The sequence below is a fragment of the Nilaparvata lugens genome, chromosome 11 (assembly GCF_014356525.2).
Source record: "Nilaparvata lugens isolate BPH chromosome 11, ASM1435652v1, whole genome shotgun sequence".
Taxonomy (NCBI): domain Eukaryota; kingdom Metazoa; phylum Arthropoda; class Insecta; order Hemiptera; family Delphacidae; genus Nilaparvata; species Nilaparvata lugens.
In genome coordinates this window covers 17,901,304-17,920,570 of record NC_052514.1, presented here as the reverse complement: position 1 = coordinate 17,920,570, position 19,267 = coordinate 17,901,304, and the positions used below count along the sequence as shown (strand labels likewise).

Below are 19,267 nucleotides of genomic sequence, written 5' to 3'. Positions count from 1 at the left end.
AATAATAATCTTATTCTTAGCTTAGTTTCCTCGAAAATTGCTTAGCCTATATACATTACAGTATTTAAAGTTGTTATAATTACATGTTGGAATGAAGAAAGTAGGTAGACGTAAGCCTATCATTGTATTGTAAAGAACTAAAGCCCAACTTAATCAGTAGGAAAGCTCCATCAACTCTATAAATTATGTCATTTATCATTGAACTTACTTAAATATCTTACTCAAAACAGAGGTTTCCAAATCAGGTTTCAGGTACCGTAGGCTACCGGTATTATGTTGAGTTTTATTTATGTGCACTTTTAATCTTTATAACAGCTGAGTTAATTATTCTCACTTTCACAGTTAGTGAATTATTTTTAATTATGTGAGTAATCGATTCGAAATAAGTTATAACATTCGACAAATTTATTTCAATTTATTCAAACGAGAGATTTTTTCCATGTTGATAATTTATTCTATTCTCATTTCGGAAGCGGCTACTTAAGAATTGGTTTCACTAAATAGCTCATAAGGAATACCAATGAAAATGTTACTTATTCACTGTAATGAAACATAGGGATCATACATCATGATATCTTTAAATAGAATCGTTCCTGCTAATTTCATTGAGATTTCGTAATATTTCACTAAACTTTACTCGAATGATTTTCGAGTAGGAATCTACAAATACCGGCATTTTTTTCATTTGACAAAATATTCTATAATAGTGTTGGAAATCAGAATAGCCTACATAATCGTCAACAAAATTTATTAATGTATTAAAATATATAATGCTGATTTTGCTCACTGATAATACTATCACAATACTGTACGGTACTGTAATAAAGTTTATGGTGTCCAGTGATTGAGTGCAGTATATAAATTTTATTTTCAATCTATCTAAATTCTAACTACCGGTACCTGGTTTGCATATTCTCGGACTAAAAATTTATCAATGATAGAAGTAAGCTATGTTTTGGAAATATTCATGTCAAATTTGGTAAAGGAACAGTTTTGAGCTCAACAGTGCCGGTTCTCAATTCCACAATCATTCATATTATTTGTTGTATTATTCAATGTATAAATGGATAAAACTATTCTATGAAAAGCTCTACAGTTTGTTCAACCCAATGCAGTGACCTCACTAGTCACAAACGACGGTTCTCGGCAATAAATTCCACAAAATAAAGAAAAAACATCTACTAATGCAAATCACGTCATCCAATTCTCTCCGCTTGCTTATTACAATTGCACAAGCAATAGAAGTGACAAAATATGAGAGAGAAGAGAAGTAGTTGATAGAGAAAGAAGCTTCACAAGCTGAAAGTTTCTCACGCAGTCTGCGTATTGTTTGTAGTGTCATTTCTCAATTTAATTATTCAAATTTTTCTTGCTGCGTTTTCGATTTCACTAATTTTCCCATCATCTTGAACACAAACAGAAAGAATAACTGTAAAGTATTGTCAGGAGGCAGGCCCCATGTAAAATTAATGATGATATTTTTACAGAACTAAAGTTATATCTGGCTTATTGGATAGTTTTGGGAAATTAGACTGGAGTATTTCTAAATACGATACTAAACTGGAGCATAGAGAAAACAGCAGAGTAGTTCTGCTATCTTTTCTCTATGCTCAGGAAGGAATAGATTGTAACACATTCATAAAATTTCCAATCTTGTTGAATGAGAATTATTGAATTTAAATGAGTAATGAGAGCGTTTTAATGGATTGTTGACAAGTGCCCACCTCATCATGTTTTAGAAATTCTGAAGATTGAATGAATTCAGTGATTTTAAGTTGTAAGGGAAAATGGAGGAATAGGAAGAATGTAAATAACAAAACATTGAGAACACATTAATTTGTATTGAAGTGGGATTGTCGATGGAGGATGGAGAAGAGAAACTGAACTTGGGATTACTGTATGTCAATGAAAAAATTAACAATCCTTCTTGGGAAGAAAAATGAGTAATTAGTTATTAGTACTGTTGAAAAATTGATACTCCATTAATTATTAATAAGTTATCAAAAAATTCAACACTTACTAACTAGTAGTTCTGTGAAAAGTACACCTCGCGCTCAGTGAGTTACATTGACCTGTTGTTATGTTTTCTCAAAAATTAATAAATAATTTATCAATTAAAAATGTCTTGAAAAAATCCTAAATAAGCATAGAGCTTTCTGTCCTATATCGTACCGTGACGTGTCGTCCCGGAATGTGAGTGTGGGCGCTGTTGTCAGGTCTGGCTGCAACTGTTTACAACGTTGATGGAAAGATACAATTTTCAACATGTTTGATGTTTTTGAACGGGTAGTATTATAGTCAACTGTCTACTAACGTTAATGGAAAGATACATTTTCAAGATGTTCGATGTTTTTGAACGGGTAGTATTATAGTCCACTAGACAGCTGATTTATGATGAATAATTCTATAGTCTGATTTTTACGGTAATATTGGCGTATGAAGGAGGCTCCTTTTTCCTTTTATATTATCCTTGAAATGCAAAATTTCCAAAAAGCTTGTATATACGTCGACGCGCAATTTAAAAAGGAACATACCTGTCAAATTTCATGGAAATCTATTACCGCGTTTCGCCGTAAATGCGCAACATAAAAACATATATAAACATTTAAACATTAAGAGAAATGCCAAACCGTCGACTTGAATCTTAGACCTCACTTCGCTCGGTCAACAAGAATTATTGTCGACAATTTTCATAAAGAAAAAAGGATTAAATAGACTTCAATAAAAATTTATGTCGCGGTATTCTACTAAAAATGTATTGATGTATAAAATATAGTTTGGAAATAATATTTCACTGATATTTAAATCATATTTTAATGAATGACTATTATCTTCAAGATATCAGATGGATGAAAGTAAAAGAACTAGTGCTTTAGAAATCTTATCATCTTTCCATTTCGGTTTCTGAGAAGGCGGGAACCCAACGTTGTTTCCAAGTCTTTAGAAAAGATGTCATTATAAAAGCTCAATGATTATTATCCTCTTGAGACTCTTTTGAGTTTGCGAAACTTTTCCCCCCAAAGTAAAACATTCTACATTCTAGTGATGTTCATTTTCTTTCTGGACTAATTTTTTTAATTGGGTAATCTTAATAGGAGGCCTCGAAACACTCTGATCTCTGATAGGAATACGTATTCTCTACATATTAACTTCCTGTCGTTCAGTTTCAACTTATTATAATCTGTCCTGAGGTTCTAATGGATCTCATCCCCTCTGATCCATTAAAAAAAGAAGCATTGAAGATAAGATCAGGCATACAATTTCAAGTTTAATTTTGTCGGCTCACTTTATGAACTGAAATTGCCCATCAAGTACAACTCAACATTATTATAGAAGCTTATAGAAAGCAATTGATTTTATCTACAGTATTACTGTATTTTGGATTAATATTTTTATTAAAAAATATGAATGTAATTTTTAATATCCACTTGATCCACTATCAGTGGAGAAAACTTCAAGGAATTGAGAAAAGAGATGAGCAGCCATTCCCCTCAGGTTATCCCGAGAAATTGGATCGATTCCCGTTCCATTTCTATCGTTCATGAGACAACTTTCACTTTGAACACAAGATCCTTCAGTTCATGTGAGAGCTGATGTCAAATCTTCAAAAAATCGGAACCCTTGAGTTTTCCTTTGAAATACGGTTATTTGATGAAAACTCCACCTCACATTTCCTGTAATAATTCATAGTACAGTCTTTATTTTACAATAATTTGTTCAATAATTCGTAGTACTTCACTCTATCTCTTGCTATAAATATTCAGCCATCACTTCAGAGTTCAGCTTTCTTCTAGGAAGCCGATACTCGACTGAAATCCCCGCCAAAATCATTCCCGCCCGTAAAAATTGGCGCGGATTTGAAATAGATCCATGGCACCGATCGCGATCGCACCAGATTCGATGGATCGGGTTTCTGGTGACAACAAACCAGTTTGTCATTGCTTGAGTGTCGATGACGTAGATCTCCTCCTGAGAACAAGCTACATTCGCTACCTTCATTTTATTATTATCTCCACCAGATTCATTTTATAGACTGAATCCTGATAAACTCGTTATGCAGATACTGTAGCGATTTGGCAGAACCTGCCCGAGTAATGAATGAGCAAATGATCGAGCGGTGAATAACTTTCAAAATTTATAAATGTGTCACATTTCTATACTATGTTATGTCAGGAGATAGCTTCCATAGAGTAGCATCTTCTTCACTTCCTGGTGCTAAACTGTGTCACCTGAGATGGTTCGCAACGTTATTTGTGCACCAGCAGCTTCCAAAGATTATATTTCCGTGTTGGACATCTTATAATATAATTTTGTTGGCGTATTCTGGTTTCTGGCGAACAATGATTGTGTTTGGTTGCTGGGAGTAATTTGTAAACCACAGAAATATAATTCTCACTAATGTCTTCTTCTTTGTAATCTATTCTACTGGGGCCTTCCAAATAGCTCGGAATCTGAAAATGGGTTGAAACGTGAATAAGCAAACTGGAGTTTTGTAGAATCAGTAGTGGGTTCACAATAAATAACTTGGAAAGTGATTGGCCTGCAGTCTGAGCCATATCTAATAGCTGACATTACGTATACGCGCCATGCTTTCGGTTATCCCTTGGAAGTGTAGCTGTGTTTGGAGTTAGAAATTGGAGACAGAAAAATACAATCGTCATTCTTCGAACAACTTCTTACCCAGTAATATTCTCCTTCATTCACTATTAATTTATTGAGGACGGAAGAGTTTTGAAAATATTCTAAAAATATTTTGGAAGGATGTACTGATAGTAATGGGTTCATCTTTGCTGAATGGACTCTGGATTGGGAATTTAAATTATTATTCTTCAACTATTCCGTTTGCCATTCTCTAAAAATTATGAACATCAGCATAATTGTTTTAAACTCAATCATCAAGTTTGAACGTTCTACTGTATTCTAATTTCTTTAATCCCCAGTGAATAATGTTCATATTATGTATCTACATTCAGTTATAATTATCTATACCTAATTGTGTATAGTAATTCATTACTTATTCACAAGTTGTCATATATGGAGCCAAATCCACCTCCTAGTTAAACATATAATGAATCCACTAGCAGATTAGTAGAAACAATTCAATTTGTGTTTTAGCAGTACAGTATTTAATTAAGCTTGGCCATAGATGGCATCAAATCCTCTTTCTGGTCCATATATATTTAAAGTTAATCGGTTCCGTGCTACTTTTACAGTGTACATCTCCGTGAGAACAACAAAAAGCAATTGTTTTCGTTTTCAATTAGTGTGTAGAACTACAGTACTAATACAGCATGTAATCAACATTTGGACGAAGAAGGGTTGGTGCAGTTTATTTAGGAAGATTGTCGGAACCAATTAAATTGTCTCTATAAGAAGGAATGGATGTGTCGGAAATCTGTGTTCGGTTTATTTTGAGAACGTGAAATGTGACTAACGAGACCGAGAGAGTGTAGGCCTATCAGACAGATGCACTCTGAAATTTAAGGAACTGAGGAATAATGCCTGGTCCTTGTTCAGTGGAGGGTTTAGGTTATTTCTGGGATGTGTGTTTCCTGTTTTGAGTAACCTATGTCAAATTGTAGAATTGGGAACTTCCTCTAAACTTTGTCCCATCAGTTGAATCGTTTGGGTAAAAAGTGCTTCTATTAAAAATAGACAGTGAAAGTTGACTTTTGAATTTTCTAAACCTTTGATCATATTCTTTTAGTACTTTCGATGTTTTTGGAGTCGATGTTGTGGACATTTTTAGAGCCATGCAGTTTTTTATTACAGTAGGTGTGCATGAATAATTATCATATTAATTCGTGCAAAGATTCATAATAAATATTAATGCCAAGAGGAAAGATAACCTTCTAAAGATAACCTTCATCATTCCAAACTTATTGCTATATGTTGCACTTTAATATTATACTGTATTTTTTCTTAAATCAGATTGTATTCCCAGAGCATTTTTGATCTTGTTGTGTGCTTTGACTCGAAGGTGGCCCTGCTGAATTTCACCTTCTCTGGCAAGCTCTGTTGTAATGACCCTCCAACAACTCCGTTGTCCGTTCCAGAATTTCTAAACAGGCAATACAAAAGTGGCTCTTCCATTGCCTGTAGAAGAACCTGAAGGGACTGTTGTAGTCCCCTTCATTATGTAGCCGAAGAACAGACTCTTCTCTAACCTTGGAAAGCGCAGGTAGAGGATTATAGCGTGAAATCATATGGGCGAAGTAAGTTGCAAAGAATCCTCAGGTAGTTGAGCTTCACATCTGAACAAATTGTTTTCGTTCAGTTCGGTCCAGCAGTTATCTTTTCTTGTTCAGTCCCGAGAATGAAACACATTTTCAAAAGAGCAAAGTACACTTTCGGAATGAATGAGAGTGTTTCTTTTGTTGGACTTTTGTCGGTCAGTTGGAATTGAAATATTATATTTTATTCCCTCCAAAACGACTAGCATAACTTACTTCTAATATCTTATGTATCTAAGTTGAAAATGTATTCATAGATGCTGATTTAGGAAGTCTTACAATTATTATTGAAGAAGAAAAATATTCTAGACAATAATTATAATAATGATGGTTTTTCTCGATCCATTCCGAGCTGTGATGTATTAACACACTTTTTTAATGTATTTCACACGACATGCAGTTGATTAATGCAGTAATTAATTGATTGCATACGTTTGAAAAAAGTGTATTATAATAATCTTCAATTATTGCTCAACTGAAAATATTATTTCGAGCGAGATCGTTGTCCAGTCCGTCCTGGGTATGATTCAATCACATTAAGTAAATCAATCAATTCCGTCTGAATATTTTCTGACATATACACTTCATCCAAACATTCAATTGGATTGTATTCTTGAAATATGTGATGTTTCGTAATGTATTTACAAAAACACATAATCGAATCAATGATTGGGAGATGATAATCAACAGGATTACCTGAAACTGTTGCTCTCCCGAATATTCATTGTGTAGTTGGTATTGTTATGATTATCATGAAAATAGGTTGTGTTCCCAGCAAATCGGGAGTTGTTCTAATTCTGCCATCAATTAACTAATCTTGATCCACAATGATTTGGTATTCTGATACTGTATTGTGTCTCTGAAACATTAGTGGATTTGGCGGCATGCAGAATGAGCTATTGTACTATTATAACTATAAACTATAGTAACTATAAACTATATATACCTATAGTTGATTTCTTCTCATGACACAGCCTGTCAATGGAATTAGTAGAGCCGTGCGCCACAATCAATGCCAGCCAATCTCCATACGAAATGAGACTCGACCTCTAGAATAACAAAACAATGACCCTCGTCAGACTAATTAACTTGATTTTGTTTTTATTAGTGATTTGCAATTTAAATGCATCGATACACTTCGTTAAATTCTATTTATATAGAACTGACATTGACATTGTTGGGTTTGGTATGTTGTTTCATAAATAGCTTAGGCCTAAACCTTCGTATGTTGAATGTTAACAAATTTGTGCTGATGTAAAGTTGATTGAGTTTTTATTTGAATAAATTCATTAATGGAGTGATTGTTTTGGAACCTTTAGTAACTTACTAGTATTCTCTCTTTAAGTTCAATTCTTATTGAATTATTATTTATTTGGCTATTCGAAAAGGAAGAAGATGAAGTTCTAGTAAAATATAATAAAGCATCAACAAATAATTGACAAAAAGTCTTCATTTGATGAAAAGTTATTAAACTGTTCACTCTACTGTTTGAGTATTTCTCAAATGGGACTTATTTTCATAATATTCATGTTTGCATGAGAAAAAGTAAGGAATGATTTAACTTGATTACAAATTAACATATTACAAATGGAATCCCATTATTTGAGCATTATGGAGCCTCAACTCACAATTAACTTCAAATGGATAATTGCAATCGAATTGTAATGAAGTTGGGTTTTGTAATTTCATGAATGAACAATAATAATGAATAAAGTCTTGAAAACTTTACAGTTTACAGTTTGGTGCAATATTTTTATTCTTTTCGGTTTTCAATCTAATTAAATTCTAAATTTTGGTTTGTATATTTTTGGACTCGGAAGTTGATTCAAAGTGAAGCAACATAATCTACCTTATAGACATTGGCTTACTACTATTGAAATTCGGAAAGGGAACAGTTTTGGGCTATGCCTGTTGGTCCTCTTCCAATCATGTATTTGATTTGTACATTGATTAATGTGAATGAATGACTAATTTATCTTATTTGGTAATAATCATGTTTCTGGGAATGTTCTCTTGTACGGCCCTTGTTTTTTGTAAGGGTATTTCCATACTGAGTCACCCATGTAGAGAGAATGATATTCCTATCGATAAATGCATACAGTAATACAACGTTGAATGTGAGTTCATAGATGGATGATGATAAGGAGTATCGAGGTGTTAGTTGGTGTATAGGCGCTCATCAAAGGTGGTTCATTCTCAACACCTGCGGACTTCCAAACTGAGAGAAAGGACAAGGACGATGAGTGTTTGCTGGAGATGGAGAGTGAAGCGCATTATTTAGTTGTCTGAGTGGCCGAATCAGAAACAGTGAATGAACGCTGGCGACCTAGAGGCCTTGCTTGCTTCTTCGGCCAGTTTCCCAGCAGTCCAGCTAGCAGCTCTTTTCTATCATGCTTCTCTTTTCTTCTTCTTCTTCTTCTTCTTCTTCTTCCTTTTCTTCTTCGCCTCCTCCTCCTTCTTCTCCTCCACCTCCTACTCCTCCTCCTCCTCCTCCTCCTCCTCCTCCTCCTCCTCCATAATTATCCTCCTCTTCCTTTTCCTCCTCCATAATTATCCTCCTCCTCCTCTCCCCCTTCTTTGTCTTTCTCCTCCGTTTACACCTTCTTTTCCTCATCATTTTTCCCTTCACCTCATCTTTTGCATTCTCGTCGTCTTCCTTTTCCCCTTTTTCTTGTTACCTTATCTACATCATCCTTCATCACTCCTCATCATTTTTATTATCACTTCTTCATTCTCTACAGTCTTTTCTAACTCTTCAATTCTCCAAATCTTTCAGCATGTTTCCTTTCTGCATATCCTTTTTGCCCTTTTTTCGATCTTCTTTTCTTCCTCCTCTCATAGATTATGTTTTCTATTCCACCTTCAACATTTTGTTTCACCTGTCTACATCTTGCATCTTGTTTATCCCATACATCTTGCGTTACTCTCCCTGGGTTTAAACCAAAGTTATTAACAAAATGTTAATAACTCAATCCTTATAGATTCTATTAGATTGAACGGAACTTGACAAACACATATTATATGTTTATCATGTGTATGATGCGTTATGTTCAATCTAATAGAATCTATAAGGATTAAGTTATTAACATTTTGTGAATAACTTTTACCCAAAGTAATCTATATTAACTTTTACTGTGCTCATCTATTATAATTTTAGTTTTACATTAATACAATTATAGTTTATTCATGTACAGTGCTATTTTGTTCTTTACCACTATGGGTCTTCTTAGACTCAGTGGAAATTGGCATATTTTATAAATAAATAAACCCAGCTTCACCGTCCTCTTTTCTCAATAAATTTATCTTATTATTACAGTAATTCATTTTTCTTACTATTGCACTTTCTCAACTCCTCGTTCACCTCTGTCTATCCTTCACCTTCTACTCTTTCTTGAAATATTATTCTTGCCCTGTCGTTCCAATCCTCATCAAGTTTGCCTCCTTATTCCATTACCTCTTAATATCATCGCTCTCCTACAATTCACACTCTTTTCGACCTGCTTACTCCTCAAAATTATTACTCTTCCTCATTCTTCTAAAGATTTCTCTTCACTTTTCCCTCACATTTTCTCTATATAGGTGAGACTCCACCATTATTATAATATATTTCTTCTCTTCTCCCTCCTCTTTCTTTGATTGATTTCTTTCTCCATCTTGTAATTAATTCTATTATTTCTCACTTCAACTCTCCTTATCCAAGTTTCTCTCATATTTTTCTCCATCGTTGTTTTCCCGTCTCCAACTCATAGATGATATCGCAATAGCTGAAATTCCTTGGCCAGCATTCTTCTTATCAGTGATGCATGTCAGCCGACCTGAGGCGCTCCCATAAAAGGCATTCGACATGAGAGAGATAAGATGATGCCAGCTGATTGTTGCTTGCTGTTCACGTGACTTGCTCTATCTCATGGTCGTGTGTGATAAAGCGATTCTTCATAAATAATCCATCTCATGATCAATGGAATCATGCCCAGTCGTTTTGTATTACGTGATTATTTTGTTGGTTTCTGAATCAGAGATTATATTGATGTGTTATCAATTGTTTGACATGCCCATTCGTTTTGTTGGCCCAAGTTGTTGATTTCCACTCAAAATATTTTTTTCTTGAATTTAGCCTTGATTATGATAAATGTGTTCTGGATTTTCTTGGAATTTGTAATATGTCATGAGAGAAAACTATAATAATTTATTGATAGTATAGTTAATTGATCCTGTCAGCTCAATTTAATAAAAAAATTCATTGGTGATTCAGTGAGTTGGACCTATTATGCAGAAAGTTTGTATGATAATAACTGATCCATTGTTTCTACCTTTTCTGTTGTTTGAGCTGATAGGAAAACTAGAATTTTTGTCAAAAATAGGAGGTGAAGAGGGATTCTATTTTAATTCAAATTAATATGATTCTAGTAACAAATTTTACAAATTTTTCTAGTGCAGTATGTTCACTGTTAACAGCTACCGTAGTAACTTCTTGGATTATACATTTTGTATTATATTTTTGTGTAATTGGAATAATTCATTTGAATAGGAATCGAAAAACTTGTAAAATCAATGATTGGAGTATAATCCAACGTGGAATTCAAGATAATTTGTAACTATTGTATATACATAGCCTGAAAATCCTTAATTCACTTCCATCTTCAGCTGAGAATTAGGTGATACATTCAAATCACTCATTTCACTCCTTCAAGTGCTTTCTACCCCTAATAAATATTGTTTACTCAGGAGATAAATATCCAATCAAATTCAAAGTTCATTGCACTGCCAAGCAGACCTAATTCCAGAAACCAATTTCGCGGCAAGGTAGATAATATAATGATTACGATTTACAATTACTGAATAATAATTGTCGGCTAGGTCTCGGCGGCTGCCATTCTGTTTATTTTAATAACAATGTGAGGCGCGTGATTCTGCCGTTATTCTAATTATTTCAATCTGAGCGCCTTTCTCCCTGCCTGCTGCGATCGAGAAGGCCGTGGCCTGGTGGAGATTGAGCAGAATAAATTTATTGTTATCGGAATTTACTTTCGGTTTCGATAGCTCGTTAGCGACGGCCACGACTCGATTCGATCCAATAAATTAATAGACGCGTACTGAAAATAATACAATTTCTATTCATCTGGGAATTTGATTTGGTGGAGCTAGGCGAGGGAATTCTAACCTCAATCACGACACGACACGTTTCCCGCGCATTCGTCATAATTCGCGCGCTTTTTTCTGATTGGCCGTTTTCCGAATTGCACAACCTGCTGTTTAATGGGCCGAGATTGATATTTAGCAACTTGCATCACGCCTGGACCTTAGGACGTGCAACTTGCACGACCAACGCCGGCTTTTCGCATTCAACCTTATTGCACTTATTCGCAATTACGTTTTCGATTCTCGACCTGTGATGGCCGTCGGTCGTTTTATGAATTCACGTTTTTGCCACACCATATCTACTACAGCACAGTCGGCATTAGAAGCGACACGAGTTTGTATAAGCCACAAGCTGAACTCCGTGGACACGTGTCGTTTCTACAGTATAGCACCTTTCTCCATCAGTCATTCACCAAAATTAAATTGCGTATTTCTCGAACAATACTGGTAACTATTGTTACGACAGAACGTCAGTGTGATATTTGACAACCGATAGAAGGTGTGTGAGTAATAAATCCGTGATAATTATTGTTCCTTGAAAATATAGTCATGATACAATAAGCACGTTACGAAACGTGTGATTATGTTTTTGGGATTGGCTCGTATGTACAAATGAAATACATTACTGTAATTTATCTTATCGTACTATTGTAGGATATTTCAGTGTAACATCTTACACTTATCCGAATGATTCCTTCACCGTCATCCCTTTATGGCAAATATTGTGACTGTTTACCTACTATTTTATTTTATTTCAATGTATCAGTTACTCTCATAATATTTCGGGTTTGAATTCTTTAGACGTTGGGTTATTTTTTCCGTGGAGAACGTTGCAACTGGGTTACAACTGGGGTGATCTGCTTAAGTTTTTATGTACTTTTATACCATATTTTGGAATGAATCCAAAGTAACCAACTGTAACATTTGAGTAACAAAAAAAACTAATAAACTCATTCATTCTGTTGCAATTCTGATAGAATTCTGCTATGGATACCACTTAAGTAAATGACAGTGATGCAGTTGAAAATCAATAAATAAATTATATAACTTGGAGTGATAATTAAATGAAAAAACTCTAGAACCAACTCCGTTTTCCTTTGATCTTGAATCTTTCTAAACCTATGAAATATGTTGCATATAGACCTACTGCATTTCTCTAATTCATAATTCACATCATCCATTAAAGATCTTTCCACTATTATTAATAGTGCACTTCCAATGATAGCAGTTGTCGAGAGACTTATTTGGTCTGTTTTAAAATTTTATTTTCCAATTTAGAAATATTAATATCAAATATTATTTCCAAACTTCTCAAATGGTAAGGTCTTCTAAGTGATTTTGTGTCCATTAAAATTCTATATGAATTCTATTATGTATTATAAATTAGATTATTGCCCGATTCGAGTTAAATAACTTGGTAGAAATTTCTTAGTAGCAATAAAATACTCTCATCAGCATGGATATTCTTGATTCTTTTATTGGATTGGAAGTTTGTGAAAACTACATTGCAAGATATATGGAGAAAGTTGGTGCAATGATGAAGGTATGTAAAACAACAATGATGATGAAGAGAAGAAAGGTAATGTAATGAAACCTATGAGGGGATAGTAGGAGTGGGATCTAGGCCTACTATGAGGATAGTAGATAGTAGTAAGTAGTGGATAATTAATCCAGGCATTATCTTCGAAATAGATAAATCACAGACAAGATGAAGGGCAGTATAAATCAAGAGTTATTGATTAATAGTTGAATTATGTGAGATGTCTTGTGTTTGTGATAAAAACGATAGAGCTGAAGTGAATAATTCACTTGTTACTTTGTCAAATTGATTTAATCAGCGACCAGTTGTAGGTATGAGCTATATCAACAGTGATTTATTGGTGGATGTAGGTTAGCTTTAGTTAGGATGTAGGAATGCATGCTACAAGGAGAACAAGGACATTGCAGGTCTTGAGACACCGTGTAGAACTGTGAGACCAACAAGAGCCGAATGGTATCCAACCAAATGGCTCTTATCCAACCCGATATGTAGATTGTAGTATGTGACGCGTATATAAATAGATATCCAATGTGTAATGCTCACATTAACAGCTTCTAAACTATGAGGTCGTAAAAGTCAATAGACGTTAAAAGACACCGGCTTTTCCAGCTCGATTCTGTCTGTACACGAGTCTCCACTATAATCAAGGACGAATTTCAAAATTAGATAACCGATTGTTATAAATTAAGGTCTTGCCTTATTTAGCGCTGGTGTAGTCGTGTAAGGACGATCGTAACCGCACAATCTGGTTTGAAGAATTCTGCAACATATTGATATTGATTTGAAAAATTGTACGGGTATTTCCTCTTCGTACGTATTTCCGGATAACAATTCATTCTCATGGCCAGGTAGTTTTCGTTAATGCGTGTTTGTTGTGTTAGAGAGCCGCCTGTTATTAGATAAACAATTTTACTCCTTGTTTTTCGTGCTGTAATAATTTTTGTTTATTTGTTTTACTCTCTGATTGGAATTGATTAGGCATAAAATTTGCGAGTCTACCTTGTACATTGGAATTGCATTGATGAGCTATCTTCGAGATGATAATGATGATTCAAATATGCTTCAGTGTGAGATATATTGGTGTGATAACCTTCACAGCAAATTCATGTCTAACACAGTGAATTAAATTAATAGTGTGAACATCTTATATTATGCTATAATATTAATTTTTCATAGCCGTTTACTTGCTATATTTGACAATTTCGAGAAATGGGTTCATCATAGTGGCTCTAGCACAGAGCTGTGAAGTGTTTCAGAGCTGAAATTTTGTAATTCTAAAATTATATTAATCAATTTTAAAATTATCAGTTATGAATCACTTGTTTAGTGTGTTACCTTAATTCGAGAGAGAAATAGCTCAAGGTTCGTTTTCTTTTACCCTTCCAATCAAATTAGGTTGTACAAATTAGGAATAAGTAGTAATGAATCGAATAGATATTCACATTAGTTGAACATGATAATGGATTTATCTAAACGCCCAATATTCAACGAACCAAATCAGTAAAATCATTGGACTTAGAAGTTTTATATTTAGATAGCAACTCAAACTATAAATTATATTCAATGAATATGGTCATAGCAATAATAATGTTTCTTTCTAGTAGAGAGATGGTATCTCACCAATCGTCTGTTATGGAAATTGGTACACAGACGCCATTCTCCTTATGCATTCCACCAGATTTCTCTTTCATTCGTTTTTATTCATATTATTTTTCATTTCCCAAATGTGCTGTCAAGGCCTTGTTATTCTCAGCAGGAGTATTGAACTTTTATTTGAATGCGAAACACCGGCCAAGTAGACTCTTCTCAGTGAAAGTCAACTCTGTTTATTATGTTAGCCTCTTGTACAAAAAAACTGGCAGAATTTTTGTCATGTTTTGCTGCGGAAATAGTGACTGTGAGGCCAGGGATTGTAATTTCACGTAATTGCAGTATTTCTATATTTTTATTACGGTACGTCAAAGTAAACTTTCAACCACTGCTATGACAGGAATTTCGGTTGTTCCTAACCATGCTTTCTTCTGATTTTCCATCTGCTATTCTAGTTAAGTTTAAGATCAAGTTCCATTAAAATCATTTTTAGGGAAATCACTTGGGTTGGAACAAGAGCATTGAAGAAGAATTGTAGAATCATGATTTACAATTCATGAATTACATATGCTTTGTTGGATACCCAGATGCTATTCATTCAACTGGAGGCCAAATTCATTTGAAGAATGAGAAATTTTTCTAAAATATGTTTCGATAGATTTCTATTATGTCTACATAGCCTTTATTCGATTTGAAATGTGTTAATGGAGAAGAGGCATTTGATGAAATGTGATAGTATACTATTAATAGACAATTCAGAAAAAAATGATTTGTGTTAGAAAAAAATTATTCTTAAGAACTTCTCTAATAGCATCGGTAATATTAATGGAGTTCAACCAAACTCATTTTTATCCCTTTAGGCAGTTAAATTCTGGAATCACATTCCTGAAATTCAAAAGTTCTTCCGAATGTCTGTTAATGCTAAAATGAGTATCATTCTCCTATTTTATTTGTTTATAATCAGTGGTTTTCATTCACCCCCATTATATTGTGATACTGCTTGTCCTTGAAGAGATAGTAGTTTCCAACTACTTGATGAAACGTTACTATTTGAGTGGAGTCAATCTATGTAGTATGATTAATTCTAGTGAATTAAGTCACTACACTTTGTTGATGAGGTTTAGTGTGTTATATTTTACCTTAATTCGAGAGAGAAATAGCTCAAGGTTCGTTTTCTTTTACCCTTCCAATCAAATAAGGTTGTACAAATTAGGAATAAGTAGTAATGCTCGAATGCTGAATCGAATTGATATTCACATTAGTTGAACATGATAATTGATTTATCTAAACGCCCAATATTCATCGAACCAAGTCAGTAAAATCATTGGACTTGGAAGTTTTGTATTTAGATAGCAACTCAAACTATAAATTATATTCAATGAATATGGTCATACCAATAATAATGTTTCTTTCTAGTAGAGAGACGGTATCTCACCAATCGTCTGTTATGGAAATTGGTACACAGACGCCATTCTCCTTATGCATTCCACCAGATTTCTCTTTCGTTTTTATTCATATTATTTTTCATTTCCCAAATGTGCTGTCAAGGCCTTGTTATTCTCAGCAGGAGTATTGAACTTTTATTTGAATGCGAAACACCGGCCAAGTAGACTCTTCTCAGTGAAAGTCATTCCGTTTATTATGTTAGCCTCTTGTACAAAAAACAGGCAGAATTTTTGTCATGTTTTGCTGCGGAAATAGTGACTGTGAGGCCAAGGATTGTAATTTCACGTAATTGCAGTATTTCTATATTTTTATTACGGTACGTCAAAGTAAACTTTCAACCACTGCTATGACAGGAATTTCAGTTGTTCCTAACCATGCTTTCTTCTGATTCTCAATCTGCGATTCTAGTTAAGTTTAAGATCAAGTTCCATTAAAATCATTTTTAGGGAAATCACTTGGGTTGGAACAAGAGCATTGAAGAAGAATTGTAGAATCATTCTGTAATTCATGAAATACTTATGCATTATTGGATAGCTAGGTGCTGCTCATTCAACTGGAAGCCAAATCAATTTGAAGAGTGAGCAATTTTGTTAAAATATGGTTCGATCGATTTCTATTATGTCTACATAGCCTATATTCGATTGAATAGTGTTAATGGAAAATAGGCATTTGAAGAAATGTGATAGTATACTATTAATAGACAATTCAGAAAAAAATGATTTGTGTTAGAAAAAAAAATGATTGTTAAGAACTTCTCTAATAGCATCGGTAATATTAATGGAGTTCAACCAAACTCATTTTTATCCCTTTAGGCAGTTAAATTCTGGAATCACATTCCTGAAATTCAAAAGTTCTTCCGAATGTCTGTTAATGCTAAAATGAGTATCATTCTCCTATTTTATTTGTTTATAATCAGTGGTTTTCATTCACTCCCATTATATTGTGATACTGCTTGTCCTTGAAGAGATAGTAGTTTCCAACTACTTGATGAAAAGTTGCTATTTGAGTGGAGTCAATCTATGTAGTATGATTAATTCTAGTGAATTAAGTCACTGCACTTTGTTGATGAGATGGAAATGGGAAATGGTTTTAAAATATTTGAGTGAAGTTCTTTTTATTCGTTGTTCATCAATCTCTACGATACTTACCACTTCATCATCGCCAACAGATAGATAACTGTCACGAAGTAAATGGTATGTGCTTTTGTAATGTAATTGTGGTGGTTATTTATATAGTAACGGTGTAATTTTTCTGAACGCATCTTTACGTTCAATGAAGATTGCTCTCGTAAATGAAGAGAGGAGAGTTTCTCTACAGTTCTTGACGGGAGAGAAGCCGGGTAATAGGGAGACTCTTGTTATTTCTTGGATGCTAGATGAATAGATACTGATAATTCCGAACTCTTTGGCTTCCAATTTACGGTAAACAATCGATTGAAGAGCGAATAAAATAAGATTATCAGGTCCGATTTATCTGCGGGGTAACAATACCTGGCATTAACGTTTTCCCGACAGTATGACACCTCATTGAGCTCCATTGTTTTTATTACTGATTAACTGTTGGACTGAATCTGGGAAAAGAAAGTTGATTACTCTTCTCGATTGTTCTTTTCTTCTCGTTTACTGTTTCAAATAAGCTGCAGCCGCTCGGTGCTTTACCAGTTTACCACTTGATAGGATTCGGATAACGGTTTTATAGCGATGGAGGAGCTGGTAGCATCCATATACTGCTATTAGGAGACTCGAACATCCAATGATTTCTATGATAGATGTGTACACAGTTTATTGTGAGTTCCTTGTTACTGTAGTGTGGGTTATAAAGGTGAAAGTTCTAGGATTGGTGTAAACGAAAATGAAACTGAAATAAATTGTACTGAATGTTGACTTGCTTTTATTGAACAAATCATTTTTTTAAATAGAGAGCTACAGCAATTACCTAATTGTTTGCAAATGCTTATAGATTGTTTATAGCTTATGGATAGTTATTTCTTGTAATTTGACTGCAATCTAACACTTTGGTTAAAAAACAGTTCAATTATAGTTTAAATTTGACACTAAAGGAGTGTATCACTCCTTGAGCAATGCCGATGCACTGTTACTTTCAGTATCAATCTGCCACATTCACACGAGATCTGTAGGCTTCTTCTTTCTCAATCTCCTCACTGTATTAGAGTTGTCAATGAGGTGTAGAGCTTGTATGTTCTGATGATTATGTAGAGTCTGGCGGCCTTTGTGATCATGACATCGACTGCTTCCAACTGCAGGTCCCTGTGGAGGTCCGAATTTTTGACTAGTAATATGAATTGTTGACATATGAAATGTATAACATAATATCAATCAACCTCATTATTATATCTATCTACAGCACTTATTTACCTTCTCATCTATGTATAAATTGTGATCAGATATCTTTCTCAAAAAACTTAAACAGGCAACGAATGTATTATCATGTATCTCATGAAAATCCAACCAATATCCTCCTATTGGGTACTATCCCTTGTTACTATCCTATTGGGTAAGCAAATCTTATTCAAACACGAAATTAGTTCGTAGATCTTCAACGTTGTTGAATATTTTTATTGGATGTTTACAAGAGTATTGGATGTTACAAGACATGTACAAATACATAAAAATATACATAGAGAGAAATGTATAGAAAAATAATTTACTACTGAACATACTGAGTATTGCAAGCTATTCTCCTAAACAAGCTCTAGCGCTTTACAAGCCTTTGCGTAGGTGATGGGTGAATGATGATGAGAAATCATACTTGGAATTTGTTGGAAATTTCGAATAATATTGTTGGATTAACAACCAAATAATGATCCATCATACTATCAAGTCATGAAATCTCAATTATGCTACTCGGTTATTGTGATGTGGATCATTTGCACTATTTAAACAAGAACGTAGTTAAAGTCTGAAGGTGAATCATTGTTGTAGGTTTCTCTCTTTTTAATCCGATAAAATAGAAGCGTCCTTCAAGCGATTTGGTTGCAGGTTGATAATCATTTCAGGATTTAACGTTAAAATAGTATTGAAGATCCTGGGAAGATCAGTGTGTTTCCTGTAAGATGATTCTCAACTCAAGGTTACTCGCTTTATCATTTAAAGTTCAGTTCCTGATATAGACCGTGTTTTATGAGGTCCCTCTTGACAATGATTTGCCTTCAAGTTTCAATGAAGTTGAGCTGTTTGAAAGTTCGGAAATTCAGAAAGCAGTATTTTGACATTTTTGTTGTTGGTAGTTATTGGTTTTCTACTGGAACTTATCTACAAGCTCTTTGGAAATATCGATGTTCTCTCATTGTTTAATTTTT

General features: G+C 34.1%; 1 protein-coding gene across 2 annotated transcripts in view; it reads left to right on the top strand.

The window, feature by feature from the left end:
- Window positions 1–19,267, top strand: part of LOC111048098 — a 248,504-nt gene that overhangs the window by 895 nt on the left and 228,342 nt on the right. The window lies entirely within an intron of this gene.